Raw genomic sequence first — 19,150 nt, 5'->3', positions numbered from 1 at the left:
GGATGATTCTGGAAAGATCAAAAAGCATGTGAGTGGGTTTAGAAGAACCCAAACGTTCCTTATAGGTTTTGAACAACACCCCTTCCTTGCCAACATGGTCATGTATTTCCACATCGCCATCACGAAGCATGGCGATAGAGTTATGTCTGTATCTCTCCGTGGCCAGGGATTGAAACAGTTTTGTATTTTCATCCGCAAATCTGAAGTATCTGATCGTGCATCTTTTCCTCCAGTATTCATTCTGAAACTGTAACAGTGTCTGCAAGTGAGATTTCAAAATTTTCCGGAAGTTTGATTCCTGGATAAATAGAGGTCTTTTGTCCTCGAGATTATCCATCGTAGCTAAAGATTCATTACTGTTTTGAATTATGATTTTCAGCTTTGAGATATCCCTGCTCCATCTCTTGAGATCATACCTCAGAGTTTTCAGTTTTTTACAAATTCGGGCGGCAGCGTTCGGGGCATGGCATGCCTTGGACCAGGAGGCGGCAACCACCTCCATAAACCCAGAGTGGTTAATCCAAAAATTCTCAAAACGGAAGAGTTTGGACTTGGGGATAGAGGACTCAATTGTAACCACACAGGGAATATGGTCAGACACCGGTTTTCCTAATGGCAAGACCATTGTGTTTGGGAACGAGGTGGTCCAGCAAGAGGACGAAAACAACCAGTCAAGCTGTTCCAGTAAGGGGTCATCTTGCATATTACTCCAAGTATATGTTCGGCCCTTCACAGGTAACTCCATCAGAGACTGCGCTCTAATGATTTCATTAAAAAGCAACATGTCCGCAGCGTCACCCCCAGGTTTGTTTCTGTTATTCGTGGAACGAATAAAATTGAAATCACCAAGGATCAACCAGTTCTCATCATCAGGTATATGTAGGTCAAATAACCAATTAGTAAAATCCACCCGACGTTGACCAGAACATGGACCGTAGACATTGACCAATTTCCACGAGTCATTGGACTGTGTAGCAACAAAAGAGACACCCACAGCAAATGAATCAACGTACCAAGGTGTGCCCACAAACACGGAGCTATTCCAGATAATAATAAGACCACCAGAGGCACCCACAGATGGGGCAAACACAAATTTATCAAACCGCTTAGGGCAGAAAGTTTTAATAAACGCCAGATCAAAAGATTCACGCTTTGTTTCCTGGATACATATCACAGAGCAACCACTAGTATCGATAGCATTCCTGAGAGCCAAAGTTTTAGCATCGGAGTTGATGCCCCTGATGTTCCACGACAAAACATTCCACGACTTATTCATGAACCAGCAAGAGTTCAGTCTCCAGCTCCCGTGGACGAGCGCTGATCATCCAGCAGCTTCTCGGGAGAAAGAGCATCCTGCGCAATCCCGCAGCGTTTGCCCATCTGTTGAAGATCTTCAATCGTCATAGGAGGGGGACAATCATCAGACCGAACCTGCACGGGGGCAGCAGCCAAAGAAACAGCTGTGATGAAAGAAGTTTCGCGTGGTTTCACCCGTGACTTAGAACGTTTGATGTCAGATACGTGGTTGATCTTGAAACCATCATACTTAGTAGAACGAGTACTTCTTCTGACAGTGGTTGTGTCGAGAGGCACAAGCACATTGCGGGACTGGGAGGCATTATAAAGAGAAGTAGAAGCAATCACCTGAAGAGCCGTCTCTTGAACAGACAAGGTCCCTGGATGTAACTCTGCATCTTGGGGGGCAAGTCGTGAAATCTCTTTAAGACCAGGAGAGCGAGCCGCCCTCCCCCAAGCAGTGTCAAACGCTGAAAACCTGCATTCAGCGGCCTCCTGCGGCCAAGACGATGGGATGATGGCAGCCCCCATCTGAAAGATTGAACTGAACACCGCTGTCATAATATCACGCTCTGGGTCTATGCCTTCCAGCCAGGTAGACACAGCAACATTCAACTGGTTCTGTATAAACTTGAAAGGATTAAGGGGAAACATAACAGCCTCAGATGTCTGAAAGGTTAGGGCTGGCGTATATATACGTTTGAGCATCCCTCCCATCCAGAGCAGCAAATCATGATCGACAGCCACAAAGAAACTAGCTGAATTTCCTCCAGCTCTGACGAACGCAAGTCGTGCAGTAGGATTCCCAAGCACAAAACCATCCGCCAATGCTTCCACCGCTTGAAACTCTAAGTCAGAAGACCAAACATCCGACAGATTGTCCTGGACATTGTTTTCAGGATCCACACCATCCATCAGAGACGGTCCATCATACTGGAAGAACGTTCTGAAACTGAACCCTGCATATGGCGGAGGAACCACAGGCCACATAGGCCAACCATTATCCTGAAATTGCACCTGGGCCGGTTCTAGGGCATTCCATGCCGCTTCATTCAGAGCCTCTTGGGCAGCCATCTCATCAATTCTAGCTTGCTGCATGAGGGTGTAGTAGGGAAGCTCATAAGGGTGGGGTGATGCATTCAGAAGCGGAGGAGCATCTTCATTTCCAACTAAACTGGGAATAGTATTCCTGCCATTCAGAACATACACTGGTACAGACCAGGATCGAGCAAGCCCTGGCAGCAAACCAACCCTGGTGACCAACAGACTGTGTGGCACTTCAGCCACATCTTTGATATGACACTTAACCAGAACTCTAGCTTTGTTAAAACCCGGACGAGGCCACACAAGGAGCTTTCCAAAATTAGAAACGGCCTTATGAATATAGTGCTCAGTTTGGTAATCCATAGGGAAAGCTAGAAACATAACCCAAACCTCATATTCAAAAGCAGGCATGCGCATATTGAGACCTTCATCATGAGGTACTAAAGAAAAAGTAGAATCCTCAGACAGAGCATAAGGTCCCTCCCGAATTGCAGCATCCCGACTCTCCATATCCGCAAAGACCACACAGCCAATTCCTAACGGGTAAATAAAATCATCCACCAAATCATACTCTAGATCCCAAGTAATGATGCGACAGACCTCGGCCAACCAAAGCTCCTTTTGATGATCAGGGACTGGAGGATGGACTGTAACAATGGCATACCTGTCATGGTTGAGGGGCGGATCATCGACCACCATGACATGGCGCTGGACACGATGAGCAGGGCCACGGTCGAAGGTCGATCCAACCGGGGCGAAGGCGAACGGGCGCACTGGAAAGTTCGCCATAGCTGGAGTTGTCGGAGGTGTGGAATCCGCCGAAAGAGGAATCGCCGAAGACGGGCAGCAAGAAATCGGTGGGAGCGGGGGCAATGAAGGTTGGGGTGGTGAGCTCGAGGACGCCGGCTGACTCGATTGGGGTTTTTGGCAGGCTGAAGTGACTACACCCTGACCAGGGAGGCGTATCATCAAGCGTTGAGCGGTGGCCACTTCCGAGGAGCGTGGGATTTTCTGTTTCTGTTTCCAAATCCAACGGGCCCGCGTATCCCTCGCAACACGGACCATACCAACAACCATAGAATTACCAAACACAGACGCCCCCAGCTCACCCCGAGGCAGGATCCTCTCAGATTTTGTTTCTGGTAAATTTTTTGGTGCCCAAACCAAATGAGGTAAAGTATTGCAAAGACTGGGCTTACGGGCCGCATGACCCAGACGGTGGCATAACGTGCAGCGACGAAGCCCAGGACAAAGGCTAGTCATGTGGTCAACTGCAGAGCATGCATTGCATGGATGGCCTAGAGGGTCCGGGCCCATCTTGCATGGCATATGGTAATTGGGATTATTACGTGTAGAAACACAGAAGCCATGCACAGAAACATCCCCACAAGGCTGATAAAAATACCCATTGCAACATTCGGCAACATGACCAAGCCGATCACATATAGAGCAATGCTTAAGCCGCCTGTATATATAATCCTTGGTGGGAATTGAAGAGATTTGTACCATTTTCTTGACACTGTCATTATCATAACCAGCCTGCCATCCATCCAATATGGAATAAAGAGTATCATCCGGAATGGACTCCCATAAACCCCGATCAAACAACTCACCTCGAAAACAGGGCAACTTGGCCGGAATATCGGAGGAAATAGGTACGGATATGGATCCAATCCGAAAAACAACTGGAGAAACCGGAGCCTGAAAACTACCAAAAGAGAGCACAGTCGGGGGCTCGCCGGAATGCAAGACCGTCGGCGGCGGGATCAAACCCAAGTTCTGAAACACTGGAATAGACGCAGGATCCATCGGCATATTATATTGAGATGATAACCATTTAGATTTGATCGCTGGGCCAGGTGAAGAAGCCAAACCTGTCAACTCAGAATCCGTATGCCATGATTGAAACCTGGGGCGCTTGTCCATACCACGATGCAAATGAAAATGACAAATAAAGTCCGGCCAAATACGGTCCCGTAGCCCAAAGATAAAATGTCCCACTCGATTTGATGCCACAGAGAACCGGAAATGACGATCACCCAAGCGAACGACATTGAAACCCGCACCAAGCCCTCCAATACAAGACTGAAGAGCCAAACCAACCGAATCCACCGAAAGGGGAAAAGAGGTCGAGGAGAAGGAAACTTCAAGGAAGAATTCCTTGGAGCCGGAGTTGGGGACGAAGTGGACCGTAGATCCAAACCGTGCACGCACCTGTGCCTCGACCTTAAGGCCGGGGGAAAAGTCCCAATGGAGGAGGCCATCCATTGGGTTCGCCAGGAGGAGATCGTAGGGCTAAACCCTAGAATCGCCATCGTAGTCGCCAGGGGTGGAGAGGAGAGAGGTGGGAGACATCGTCCTCTTTATCCCTACAAAATCATATAGTCTTGTCTTAACGGCCCATGTTGTTAATCTCCCTACTTATGGCCCGCTTTTGCAGTACCCTATCTATCCAGTACGAGATGAACTATCTACTACTGAACCGATCTATCTATAGCTCACATTTTTCATCAATCATGTGGATTTAATAGCTATCTAATGTGTTAATTGATGCTTATCTCTTGCATCCGACAGGCTATAAATAGGTGGCGCGGTGCACAAGACTGAACCACACACCACAAGCAAGAGGGTACGTAGCATATACTAAGAAAGACCATAGTGGTGAGATAGTAGGATGGCGTCGAAGATGAGCAAGGACGTGAAGTTCTCCGAGGAGGAAGTCACCTCACACCTGAGCGTTCTTGAATGTGACGAGTAGACGGTTACGGTGGCACGGCAGTCTTCGATATTCGCACTGACGCTGGATGTGTTGTAAAACTCGGTGTGCGAGGCGGGGCTCAATTTTGGGTCCATGAACATGGACGAGGTCATGACCAACATATTAAATGTCGAGGAGTTCCAAGTCGCGACCGGCGGTTGCTTTGTGGGCATTGAGGTGGCTCCTGTGGTGGGTGCTGGTGGAGGCAGAGGTGGCAGAGATGCGGGAGGAAGCAACCTAGCATGGCAAGAGTTGTTCTCCTTGCCTCCGCCGTTGTGCTAGAATACGGTGGAGGAGGTGTGGGCTGAGATCAAATGGGAGCCCTGGCCGGTGCATCCCCAGCCTCAGGTCGCACGACCCTCACCACAGCCTCTTGTCTAGTGGCCGGTGGGAAATGGTGGTTCGGTTGCGGCCAACGACCGGCAAGGGACGCTAGGCGAGATGACGCTGGAGTTGTTCCTTGTCAAGGTCGGCGTGGTCTGGGGATCTGGCGCCGGCGGCCAGCCGCTGCTTGTGCCGGCTGGCATGGTCCATGGAAAGATGAACCACGCGCAGCAAGGGCAGCAGCCTGGCCCAATGATGTACCTGATGGCACAGGACAACGGCATGTTCCAGGTGATGGGTGATGGCATGGGGTTCGTCCCCAACAGGTACGCAGGGATGGCCGTGGTGCTGCCGGCACAACATCCTCAAGGTGGGGTGGCTATCGTGAGCCCCGGTCATCTGACGGGAGGAGCGCCATGACGCAGGCTGACATGATGAACCACATGGGCGACAGAGCGATTATGGAGAACAGCCGCGCCCGAAAGTGCGGCGCTCCGGAGGATCGGTCCTGTGAGAGGAGCATCGAGCACCGCCACTACCGCATGATCAAGAACCGTGAGTCAGCGACACGACCGCGTGCTAGGAAGCAAGTACTTACTTTGCTGCCAAATTTTTTGGCTTTATGTAATGCCATTTCTGCAACGGTGACCCGCCATTCAACTTCCATAGCCTTGCTGGCAGGAGGAGGAGGAGGAGGACTTGAATCTAGTTGTCTGGTGTGTTTGATGCAACTGCAGCAACGATTGTGGTGTTGATAGTAGTTACCTTTTCTTTTCAAAGCGTGACAATATATTAATTTTACTAGTGGTACCTAAAACCCATAATGACCGAAATATCAGTGTTTATCTGGTCAAGCAAGTGAACTTGTGTTGTTGTTACTGTTTATAGGTGATTATGGGTTTGTGAGAAACTTTAAATAAATGGAACAAAAGAAAATTAGCAATATGTTGAAATGTACTCCGAAAGTCCGCTTCTACTTCCGAGCTCAATTGACTCGGAATGAACAGTAAATTAAAAACTTCAATAACTCCAAAAAAATTTGGGTGTAAACTTTGACAAATGTTTTGCTGCTTGCAAAGGTCACCCCGAAATAACATTCATGAAAGTCATGGCAAAAAAACAACACTCCAAAATGCTTTTGACAATAGCATTTCTGGAGTGTCAATTTTGTTTTTTTACCACGACTTCCAAAAATGATATTTCTTCATAAAATTTGCAAGCATTGAGAACATTTATCAAAGTTTGAACCCGAAAAAATTCAGAAAAAGTGATGCTATGATGCGATGCTATGTGTGTGGTCTATATTGGAGGATTGTGTGAGAGTTTTTGCCTTTGCTATCTTCTCGAGTAGTGGAGATGACACATGAGTTGAATTTAGTCATGTAGGCACACTTTGTCGCGTCGATGAAATTGGGGCTATTCAAATAGTTTTTAAATCCAGTGGGTTTGTAGCAATTCAAGCCATTAGTCACACGGGTTTCTGTTAGACTTGACAGTGGTCATCCATCACAATGCTTGGGTAGTCGATCCCCTTTCCTCTCCATCGCGGCTCGCTGCTTGTGGCTCCGGCTGGGCTTTAGTTGTTCTCCCTAGTTGGCCAACCATGACGGCGATCATCAACCCTCATAATCTTATGGTCGTGTGCATTGGAGGCCAGGAGTGATCCTCCTTTTCTAAGAAAAAACAACCTCCTACACTTACCATCATTTGCCAATTGCTTGCAACAACCCAATTGCCAAGTCTTAAAATAGTGAATGGGTGTGTGTTGATGGTAACACCCTATGGTCATGATTTTTTACACCTAGTGTTGAAGATAATGGAATGGTTCAAGGAGAATGTCAACGCCAAGAAGGGTGGTGACTTGTTGCCGCATTGCGACATCTACTTCTAGAGAATGGTGACACGCCGTTTAGCTTTTGTTGTTGTGCTGGTAGGAGGATGAGGAGCAACTGCATTCTTGTCGTTTTGTGTGTTTGATGCAACTACAACGACAATTGTGGTGTTGACAATAGTTACATTTTCTTTTTGAAGGGGGGTCATATATCAATTTACTAGTAGTACCTAAAACCCAGAAGGACGCAAATGTCTGTGTTTATCTAGTCAAGCAAGTGAACTTGCATTTTTTTTACTATTTATGGGTGATGATTGTTGGGGAACGTAGTATTTCAAAAAAAACCTACGATCACGCACGATCTATCTAGGAGAAGCATAGCAATGAGCGGGGAGAGTGTGTCCACGTACCCTCCTAGACCGAAAGCGAAGCGTTAAGTAACGCGGTTGATGTAGTCGAACGTCTTCGCGATCCAACCGATAGAGTACCGAACGCACGGCACCTCCGCAATCTGCACACGTTCATCTCGGTGACGTCCCTCAAACTCTAGATCCAGCTGAGGCCGAGGGAGAGTTTCGTCAGAACGACGGCGTGGTGATGGTGATGATGAAGTTACCGACGCAGGGCTTCGCCTAAGCACTAAGACAATATGACCGAGGTGGAAATCTGTGGAGGGGGGCACCACACACGGCTAAGAAATCAACTTGTGTGTCTATGGGGTGCCCACCTCCCCCATATATAAAGGAGTGGAGGAGGGGCCTGGCCGGCCTCAAGGGGCGCGCCCCAAGGGGGAATTCCTACTCCTACTAGGAGTAGGTTCCCCCCTTTCCTAGTCCAACTAGGAGGGGAAGGAAAGAGGAAGAGGGGGAGAAGGAAAGCCCCCCCCCCCAAATTCGGATTGGACTTGGGGGGCATGCGCCTCCACTTGGCCGCCTCCTCCTCTCTTCCACTAGGGCCCATGAAGGCCCATTGACCCCCCGGGGCTTCCGGTAACCCCCCGGTACTCCGGAAAAATGCCCGAACTAATCCGAAACCTTTCCGGTGTCCAAACATAACCTTCCAATATATAAATCTTTATGTCTCGACCATTTAGAGACTCCTCGTCATGTCTGTGATTACATCCGGGACTCCGAACAACCTTTGGTACATCAAAACACATAAACTCATAATACCGATCGTCATCGAACGTTAAGCGTGCGGACCCTACGGGTTCGAGAACTATGTAGACATGACCGAGACTCATCTCCCGTCAATAACCAATAGTGGAACCTGGATGCTCATATTGGCTCCCACATATTCTACAAAGATCTTTATCGGTCAAACCGCATAACAACATACGTTGTTCCCTTTGTCATCGGTATGTTACTTGCCCGAGATTCGATCATCGGTATCACTATACCTAGTTCAATCCCGTTACCAGCAAGTCTCTTTACTCGGTCTGTAAGGCATCACCCTGCAACTAACTTATTAGTCACATTCCTTGCAAAGCTTACTGTGATGTGCATTACCGAGAGGGACCAAAGATACCTCTCTGACAATCGGAGTGACAAATCCTAATCTCGATCTATGCCAACTCAACAAACACCATCGGAGACACCTGTAGAGCATCTTTATAATCACCCAGTTACGTTGTGACGTTTGATAGCACACTAAGTGTTCCTCCGGTATTCAGGAGTTGCATAATCTCGTAGTCGGAGGAACATGTATAAGTCATGATGAAAGCAATAGCAACAAACTAAACGATCATAGTGCTAAGCTAACGGATGGATCTTGTCCATCACATCATTCTCCAATGATGTGATCCCGTTCATCAAATGACAACACATGTCTATGGCTAGGAAACACAACCATCTTTGATAAACAAGCTAGTCAAGTAGAGGCATACTAGGGACACTCTGTTTGTCTATGTATTCACACACGTACTAAGTTTCCGGTTAATACAATTCTAGCATGAATAATAAACATTTATCATGATACAAGGAAATGTAAATGACAACTTTATTATTGCCTCTAGGGCACATTTCCTTCAGTCTCCCACTTTCACTAGAGTCAATAATCTAGATTACATAGTAATAATTCTAACACCCATGGAGTCTTGGTGTTGATCATGTTTTGCCCGTGAGAGAGGCTTAGTCAATGGGTCTGCAACATTCAGATCCGTATGTATCTTGCAAATTTCTATGTCCCCTTCCGACACTTGATGACGGATGGAATTAAAGCGTCTCTTTATGTACTTGGTCTTCTTGTGAAATCTGGATTCCTTTGCCAAGGCAATTGCACCAGTATTGTCAGAAAAGATTTTCATTGGACCCGATGCACTAGGTATGACACCTAGATCGGATACGAACTCCTTCATCCAGACTCCTTCATTTGCTGCTTTCGAAGCAGCTATGTACTCCGCTTCACACGTAGATCTCACCATGATGCTTTGTTTAGAACTGCACAAACTGACAGCTCCACCATTCAATATAAATACGTATCCAGTTTGTGACTTAGAGTCATCCGGATCAGTGTCAAAGCTTCCATCGACATAACCGTTTACAACGAGCTCTTTGTCACCTCCATAAAGGAGAAACATATCCTTAGTCCATTTCAGGTATTTCAGGATGTTCTTGACCGCTGTCCAGTGATCCACTCCTGGATTACTTTGGTACCTCCCTACTATACTTATAGCAAGGCACACACCAGGTCTGGTACACAACATTGCATACATGATAGAACCTATGGCTGAGGCATAGGGAATTACTTTCATTTTCTCTCTATCTTCTGAAGTGGTCGGGCATTGAGTCTCACTCAACTTCACACCTTGTAATACAAGCAAGAACCCTTTCTTTGACTGATCCATTTTGGACTTCTTGAAAATCTTATCAAGGTATGTGCTTTGTGGAAGTCCAATCAAGCGTCTTGATCTATCTCTATAGATCTTGATGCCCAATATGTAAGCAGCTTCACCAAGGTCTTTCATAGAAAAACTCTTATTCAAGTATCCTTTTAAGCTATCCAGAAATTCTATATCATTTCCAATCAGCAATATGTCATCCACATATAATATTAGAAATGCTACAGAGCTCCCACTCACTTTCTTGTAAATACAGACTTCTCCAAAAGTCTGTATAAAACCATATGCTTTGATCACACTATCAAAACGTTTATTCCAACTCCGAGAGGCTTGCACCAGTCCATAAATGGATCGCTGGAGCTTGCACACTTTTTTAGCACCCTTTGGATCGACAAAACCATCTGGTTGCATCATATACAACTCTTCTTCCAGAAATCCATTCAGGAATGCAGTTTTGACATCCATTTGCCAAATTTCATAATCATAAAATGCGGCAATTGCTAACATGATTCGGACAGACTTAAGCATCGCTACGGGTGAGAAAGTCTCATCGTAGTCAACTCCTTGAACTTGTCGAAAACCTTTCGAAACAAGTCGAGCTTTGTAGACAGTAACATTACCATCAGCGTCAGTCTTCTTCTTGAAGATCCATTTATTCTCTATGGCTTGCCGATCATCGGGAATGTCAACCAAAGTCCACACTTTGTTCTCATACATGGATCCCATCTCAGATTTCATGGCCTCAAGCCATTTCGCGGAATCTGGGCTCATCATCGCTTCCTCACAGTTTGTAGGTTCGTCATGGTCAAGTAACATGACGTCCAGAACCGGATTGCCTTACCACTCTGGTGCAGATCTTACTCTGGTTGACCTACGAGGTTCGGTAGTAACTTGATCAAAGCTTCATGATCATCATCATTAGCTTCCTCACTAATTGGTGTAGGAATCACTGGAACTGATTTCTGTGATGAACTACTTTCCAATCAGGGAACAGGTACAATTACCTCATCAAGTTGTACTTTCCTCCCACTCACTTCTTTCGAGAGAAACTCCTTCTCTAGAAAGGATCCATTCTTAGCAGCGAAAATCTTGCCTTCGGATCTGTGATAGAAGTTGTACCCTACAGTTTCCTTTGGGTATCCTATGAAGACACATTTCTCTGATTTGGGTTCGAGCTTATCAGGTTGAAGCTTTTTCACATAAGCATCGAAGCCCCAAACTTTAAGAAACGATAACTTGGGTTTCTTGCCAAACCACAGTTCATATGGTGTCATCTCAACGGATTTAGATGGTGCCCTATTTAACGTGAATGCAGCCGTCTCTAAAGCATAACCCCAAAACGATAGCGGTAAATTAGTAAGAGACATCATAGATCGCACCATATCTAATAAAGTGCAGTTACGTCGTTCGGACACACCATTACGCTGTGGTGTTCCGGGTGGCGTGCGTTGCGAAACTATTCCACATTGTTTCAAATGAAGAACAAACCCGTAACTCAAATATTCACCTCCACGATTAGATCATAGAAACTTTATTTTCTTGTTACGATGATTTTCCACTTCACTCTGAAATTCTTTGAACTTTTCAAATGTTCCAGACTTATGTTTCATCAAGTAGATATACCCATATCTTCTCAAATCATCCGTGAAGGTTAGAAAATAACGATACCCACCGCGAGCCTCAACACTCATTGGACCGGATACATCAGTATGTATTATTTCCAACAAGTCTGTAGCTCGCTCCATTGTTCCGGAGAACGGAGTCTTAGTCATCTTGCCCATGAGGCATGGTTCGCAAGCATCAAGTGATTCATAATCAAGTGATTCCAAAAGCCCGTCAGCATGGAGTTTCTTCATGCGCTTTACACCAATATGACCTAAACGGCAGTACCACAAATAAGTTGCACTATCATTATTAAACTTATATCTTTTGGCTTCAACACTATGAATATGTGTATCACTACTATCGAGATTCCATAAAAATAGACCACTCATCAAGGGTGCATGACCATAAAAGATATTACTCATATAAATAGAACAACCATTATTCTTTGATTTAATTGAATAACCATCTCGCATAAAAAAGGATCCAGATATAATGTTCATGCTTAACGATGTCATCAAAAAGGAGGGCACGGCGAGGCGGGTTGCCGGAGGCGACAGCGGTGAGGCCACGGCGGTGCGGCGCCAGGGCGCGGCGGAGAGGCCTCAGCGGGGTGAGGCGCTGGGCGCGGCCAGCGCGCGGGAGCGCGTACAAGCAGATGGGGGTTCGGGAGCATGGTGCTCGTCGCCCATGGCGGCGGCCGAAGCTCGGTGCTCAACGGGATGAGGGCTAGGCAGCGGAATCGAGCACGGGGGGGGAGAGGGATTTCGCGGCGGAGCTCACAGTGGAGCCGTAGGGCATGGCAGCAGGCTCGAGGGAGGCTCGGGGTGGCCGGAGTCGGTGGCGGCGTGCGGCGGCCCGAGGAGGAAGCCCAGCACGGGGCGGCGTCGTGGGGGCGTCGGGGAGGCGCGAGATCCCGCCATCTCTCTGGTGAGGACAGCGGCGCAAGGACGGAGGAGTCCGGCGAGGAGGCGCGGTCGAGGCGGAGGACGAAGACGGGCGGCGGGGTCCGGCGGTGAGGTGGCCTCGGCGAGGGGCGCTGGCGTGCTGGCGGGGACGACGTGCGACGCGGAAGCAGGCCGGCGGGGAGGGCGTCCGACGAGGCGGCAGCGTCCAGGTGCGGGGTGAGGACGACGCAGGGGAGGACGACGGCGAGGCGGCGACCTGGTGCGGGGGAGGCGACGGGTGATCCGGGCGGCGGTGGCGGTGGGGTCGGGGAGGCGACGAGCACGGCGTCGGGGCGGGTCCGACGAGCGGTGTGGTCCAGGCCAGTGACGGGCAACCCGGGCGGCGGCGGCGGTGGTCCGGGGCGCGCGCGCGAGCCCCGATCTGGAGGAGGGGAACTACGTGGGGGGAGTGTGGGATCGAGTGGGGAAGGGTTAGGGTTTGGTCGGGCGGTGGCCTAATAGGCCAGGGGTTGCAGGGGGTGGGCCGGCTGGGCCGGCCTGGCTTGCCCAGTGGCCAGCTGGGCCGAGACCCAACCGGGGGGGGGGGGGTTGTTTCCTTTTTTTGTTTTTTTGTTTTGCATTTTCTTTTATTTATTTTCTTTCACCTTTTAATCCATTTTGAAATACTTAGGCATTTTCTAAAAAGGAGTTTTCTCCACAATAATTACCAGTGTATTATTTGGCACCCACCGAACATTTTTGTTTTGATGTTTGAAAACTTTTATCGTTTGATTTAATTTTAAATTTGAATTTGACTCCATTTCGAAATGCTGCGAGGTTAGCAACAGTAACGGAGGTGACGTGGCAAGATTAGCGTGAGATTACTGTAGCATGATTATCCGGGCGTTACAAATCTGCTCCACTACAAGAAATCTCGTCCCGAGATTTAAGAGGGGAGTCAGGGGGGAAGGTTTGGTAACGAATCTAGCGGGTCTTCTCATCCTGGCTTGCTCTTCTCGAAGAGGCTGGTCCAATACATTGATGTCTTCATTCTGCTGTTTCAGGTCATCATGATAAAGTTGTCGTCCTTTCTTCGAGAACTCCATCGTACTTACGACAGAGTAAGGGGGTATTCTGGAAGAACGGACTTCTGCAGGGTTTACTATCTGGTCAATATCATCGGGGAAGGTGGCGGAAAGTATCTCTCGAACTAAACATTAAGAAAAGCCGAGAGCAAGTAAGAAAGTACCATGAGAAGTTTCAAACGGGTAGGCAATCGTTCGAAGCCTGAAACAAAGTGTGAAAGGGGTTCAAAGCAATCGGAATAAGTATTATGTCGGATGCCAGTATAGATCAGTAGGACGATGGTCCGTGAATTACATACGAGGCCACGCGCGATGAATAAATTTGGGAACAGGGGGTGCACAGGAGAGTCGGGTTTCGATCCTGGGGAACTGTGGGTTATGGGCCCACCATGTGGGTTAAAAGTAGGAAGGGCGGTGACATCTTGCACGATCATGATAGCAAGGCATGTCAGAGGGTAGCCTGTCAGTTATATGTCAGCAACATCATCGGTACCAAGGGCGAGGGACGAAGAGAACCATTTTCCTGCTCGTTGAAACGAGGCGGACCATTAGGCAAAGTTCTCGTCCATCGGTGGTTACCGAAATGTCACCAACAATAATAACAGGGTCTTACTGACAGAGTTGTACACCGAGGTGTTTACATAAGCAGGAGAATATTACTGCTTAGATCATATAGATCACCAGAAAGGTTAAACCAAACAATGGAAAGGAAAATATGATTATTAGATTAAACAGAAGAATGGAAAGGAAAATGTGTTTAAACACATATTTCAAGGGTATATCCTTCCCAAGGACAAGCAGAGCATGATATCCATGACGTGATATAATCTAGAAAACTCTTTAGGTACGGGAGAGAAATTTTATGACATTACCCATACAACGGTGTGTGGATAATTGAGCAAGAAACAATTAGCTTTGGGCTTCAAATGTTCCTGTTTAAAATCAGTGTACCATAGACATGCTTCGAGATAGCATTGACATGGTCAACAGGTGAAGATTAGACTTTGGAAACAAAAAGGATCCATCAGGAACAACTTATAGAGTAAGTCTTACAATTTCCTCATGGAAGAATAGCTAACCTTGCTAAAAAGTAAAACTTATAACAATAGGTCCTCCCGCCAGGTGTGTTAGGCATGACATCACCTTACCGGGTCATAAATAGGCCAATGTTATAACTCTTGGAAATATGTTCCAACCATCATATCTGACCGAGATTCAGATCTGATTGATGTCAGGATAACTCAGACTCAGGATCCCTGAGAAGAAAAGGTGCAACACAAATTGTCGAAACGACATCGAAGATTCTCGGGAGATGAACTATGGAAGCGAGTTCCGAACAAGGGTTCATAATTAAATCAAGGAGAGGTGAGGAGGTGACTGCTTGACTCAGCGACAATCCATTGAGATTTCCAAAAGATGGATTTCCACCACTATGTGAACAAGGAGATAACATTAGCTAGATTGAATGACTTAATGATGTATGCTCGAGGAAAACATACACAGTTAAACATTGGTTGAAATGTGCACCCGAAATATGGGCTAGGTAGCACAATCAATGTTCGAATCATGATTCATTAAGCCATAGACGTAGAAGGAAACTATAGACCAATGACTTCAAAGCAATAGGGTTGCTAGAAGTTTAGAATTTACACATCACAGACCATTTGTTGGTATTCCTTTTAGAAACAACACGGAGACCAAGAAAGAATGGTGATGGGGAGAAGTATCACTGTACCAAGATGTCATGCGAGGTGGTGAAATTCTTACGACATACTTGACATAAAAGATGGTAATACTCCAAGGTAAAGAAGAACAAATGCTGGATAGCAAGGAACTCAAGGTATAACACCAAACACGAACAAGCTTGTGTTGGTGGGAAGGCAATAAAGTGGTCGATGATAACACAGATCATCGAGGGCAAGGATGGTATTTCTCATCATGAACTCAATCGATATCCTGGAAGAGCGCATAAGGTTGATGATGATCACGACACATTTGTCGAGAGATTTCATGAAGATGTAATCAATCAGCGACGACATCAAGTCAAAGGAATGATGAAGCAGACGGTTATTGGAACCATGGGTAGGACACACGCTTGAAATCAAGCTTGTTGTTCAAGGTGAAATGGTATGAGAGGAAGATCGGCGTAAGCTTAGCTCATCATCGAAAGTTGTGCTCCGGGGTTAAGGACCAGGTAGCACAGTTAAAATTTAGCACGCTAATGATATAGCCGATCAGGCTAGGAATGACTTAATGATTATTAAACTCGTAAGCAACGAAAATTACCTAGAGTTATTGAATCGGAGTGCGGACTTGATTCACTATTCGGTGTTCTCGGTTGACAAACAACCCAGAGCCCATGAAGTGACAAAGACAAGGTAAGGTAGTACTTCATCAACGTCTATAAGATGTAGTGCACTGGTAAGATATCCCCGAGATACCAGGGGTAATACTCAAAGGTAGATCATAATAGAGGTTGGGCAGGCGTATTGACCTGCAGAAGACAAGTGATTTAACTTGTCCAAGAAATGGTATTTAAAGGAGAACATGGTCGGAACCACGATTGCAAAAGGCCAGATCCCGGATATAAGATGAACTTATACCAAGGTAATAATTAATTTAAGAGAAGCTTTTAATGATAAGATCTACATCGTGTCCATGGGCATGAACACAGGGTTCAAGGTCGACTCCCACTTGATCAACGCATAACCTTTCATTTACTTCTCATTTTTCAAAGAAGTAGTAGGGTTGGAATGTTATCTGGAAAAATACCAGAAGAGTATGACTCATGAAAACTTTCGAGTTCACACATATTATGGAAGGCATAGGTTCAACCCATCGGGGCATCGTGGAAACATATACCAGAAACTTTGGAGTAAATAATACAAGCTCGAAAGTAGAGCATGGTTCACAAAACAGATGATACAATTTACCAAAGGCACTATATATCCATGGAAAGGCTCACAAGGTTCTTCAATAGGAAGGACACTGTCGAATAAAATCCAACAAAGGAACCGATGGTCCACAAGGGATCTGATGTGAGCATCGGTACTCAACCAGAGGAAGAAGAATGCAAGGAGATCTGATTATAGAAACAACTGACTAACTCAAGGTTCAAATGCAAAAGAATTAAGATTTCCAAATCAGGGGGTCAGAAGCAACGCTCTGATCAAGGATGGATAAGTTGAGTAGGCTTAGGGGTACAATCGATGGCAATTTGATAGGTCAAGATCCAGCATCATGTTAAAAATGATGTCTGAGCCGGAAGGATGAATTCTAGGATCTGATTGAGGATTGCGAGCATTCGCAACATATTGAATCAATGGACTCAAAAAGATAATGACAAGGGGTGCCAATAAGATTTCGAGACTTATGGGATTAATCATAATGCTAGTAAGCAAGAATTTCAAGAGCAATAGGCTCCTGAGGATTTTCGGAAGATCGAATGTCATTCTGAACACTTTTGTGATATACTTGAATCCACTGGGGATGAGGGGATACTCGGTAAGTGCGAGAATTATCCGTAGGGGTATTCAGGTGACAAAGAACAGCAAGGCAGTAAGCTCAATGATTCTCGGAACAACAGAGATAATATCGGGGTATCTTGTAATAACAAGATCAACTGGGAAACATTGTATGAATGGCGAGTATACGTGGTTATTCATAGGAGTTTATCGATGAAAGGGAATTGCAAAAGCAATGAACACAAGTTCTCGGGTTATCAGCGGAGAGTATCTTCAGGGTCTTCACGTGCAGCAAACGATCATCAGTAATAAGGGGCTCTCTGGGTGAAAGTGATAATGAGATCCTAATGTTAGATTTAGTAAAATTCACTTAACCCGAATAGAAGAGAGATCAGAGTCCCAGAGTATAGACAAGGAGTAAAAGATCCTAATACCACCCAATGGCGACGTGGGCCCGTAAGACACAGAGCCATGTTAGTCAAAGTTTTTGCAATGTCTAGACTCGACTTCGGCCAAGGAGTTGGAAAGGGGGATTCCTACAGGCAGTTGGCTCTGATACCAACTTGTGACGCCCCCGATTTGACCGTACACTAATCATGCAGGCAAATGTGTATGATCAAGGTCAGTGACTCACGGGAAGATATCACAACACAACTCTACAACATAAATAAGTCATACAAGCATCATAATACAAGCCAGGGGCCTCGAGGGCTCGAATACAAGTGCTCGATCACAGACGAGTCAGCGGAAGCAACAATATCTGAGTACAGACATAAGTTAAACAAGTTTGCCTTAAGAAGGCTAGCACAAACTGGGATACAGATCGAACGAGGTGCAGGCCTCCTGCCTGGGATCCTCCTAACTACTCCTGGTCGTCGTCAGCGGCCTGCACGTAGTAGTAGGCACCTCCAGCGTCGTAGGTGTCTTCGTCGACGGTGGCGTCTGGCTCCTGGACTCCAACATCTGGTTGCGACAACCAGATAGAAAGGAAAAGGGGGAAAAGAGGGGGAGAAGCAACCGTGAGTACTCATCCAAAGTACTTGCAAGCAAGGAGCTATACTACATATGCATGGGTATATGTGTAAAGGGGCATATCTGTGGACTGAACTGCAGAATGCCAGAATAAAAGGGGGATAGCTAGTCCTGTCGAAGACTACGCTTCTGGTCATCTCCATCTTGCAGCATGTAGAAGAGAGTAGATTGAAGTCCTCCAAGTAGCATCGCATAGCATAATCCTACCCGGCGATCCCCTCCTCGTCGCCCTGTTAGAGAGCGATCACCGGGTTTGTATCTGGCACTTGGAAGGGTGTATTTTATTCAGTATCTAGTTCTAGTTGTCATAAGGTCAAGGTACAACTCCGGGTCGTCCTTTTACCGAGGGACACGGCTATTCGAATAGATAAACTTCCCTGCAGGGGTGCACCACATAACCCAACACGCTCGATCCCATTTGGCCGGACACACTTTTCTGGGTCATGCCCGGCCTCGTAAGATCAACGCGTCGCAGCCCCACCTAAGCACAACGGTTACGTCAAAGCGGTCCAACACGGCGCGCGCCACTCAGTCGCTGACGTCACGAAGGCTTCGGCTGATACCATGACGTCGGGATACCCATAACTACTCCCGCGTAGATGGCTAGTGCGTATAGACCAAATGGCCAGACTCAGATCAAATACCAAGATCTCGTTAAGCGTGTTAAGTAACCGCGAACGCCGACCAGGGCCAGGCCGACCTCTCTCCTGGGTGGTCTCAACCTGCCCTGTCGCTCCGCCACAAAGCAACAGTCGGGGGCCGTCAGGAACCCAGGCCCACCTCTACCGAGGTGGAGCCACCTGTCCTTTCAGCCCACTCATCAGAATCACTTGCGGGTACTCAACGAGCCGACCCGACTTTAGTCACCACATGTGTCATGTATATAATGTATATAGTATATACCCGTGATCACCTCCCGAAGTGATCACGGCCCAGGAGTATAGCATGGCAGATGGACAAGAGTGTAGGGCCACTGATGGAACACTAG

At 46.8% G+C, this 19,150-nt stretch overlaps 1 pseudogene; it reads left to right on the top strand.

Moving 5' to 3' along the window:
- Positions 1–5,014: 5,014 nt before the first annotated feature.
- The window catches only part of LOC109775902 (bZIP transcription factor ABI5 homolog), a 95,567-nt pseudogene continuing 81,431 nt past the window's right edge, over positions 5,015–19,150 (top strand).

This window comes from Aegilops tauschii, chromosome 3 (genome assembly GCF_002575655.3).
Source record: "Aegilops tauschii subsp. strangulata cultivar AL8/78 chromosome 3, Aet v6.0, whole genome shotgun sequence".
Classification (NCBI taxonomy): domain Eukaryota; kingdom Viridiplantae; phylum Streptophyta; class Magnoliopsida; order Poales; family Poaceae; genus Aegilops; species Aegilops tauschii.
The sequence above is the reverse complement of the archived record's forward strand: the minus strand, read 5'-3'. Positions and strand labels throughout refer to the sequence as shown.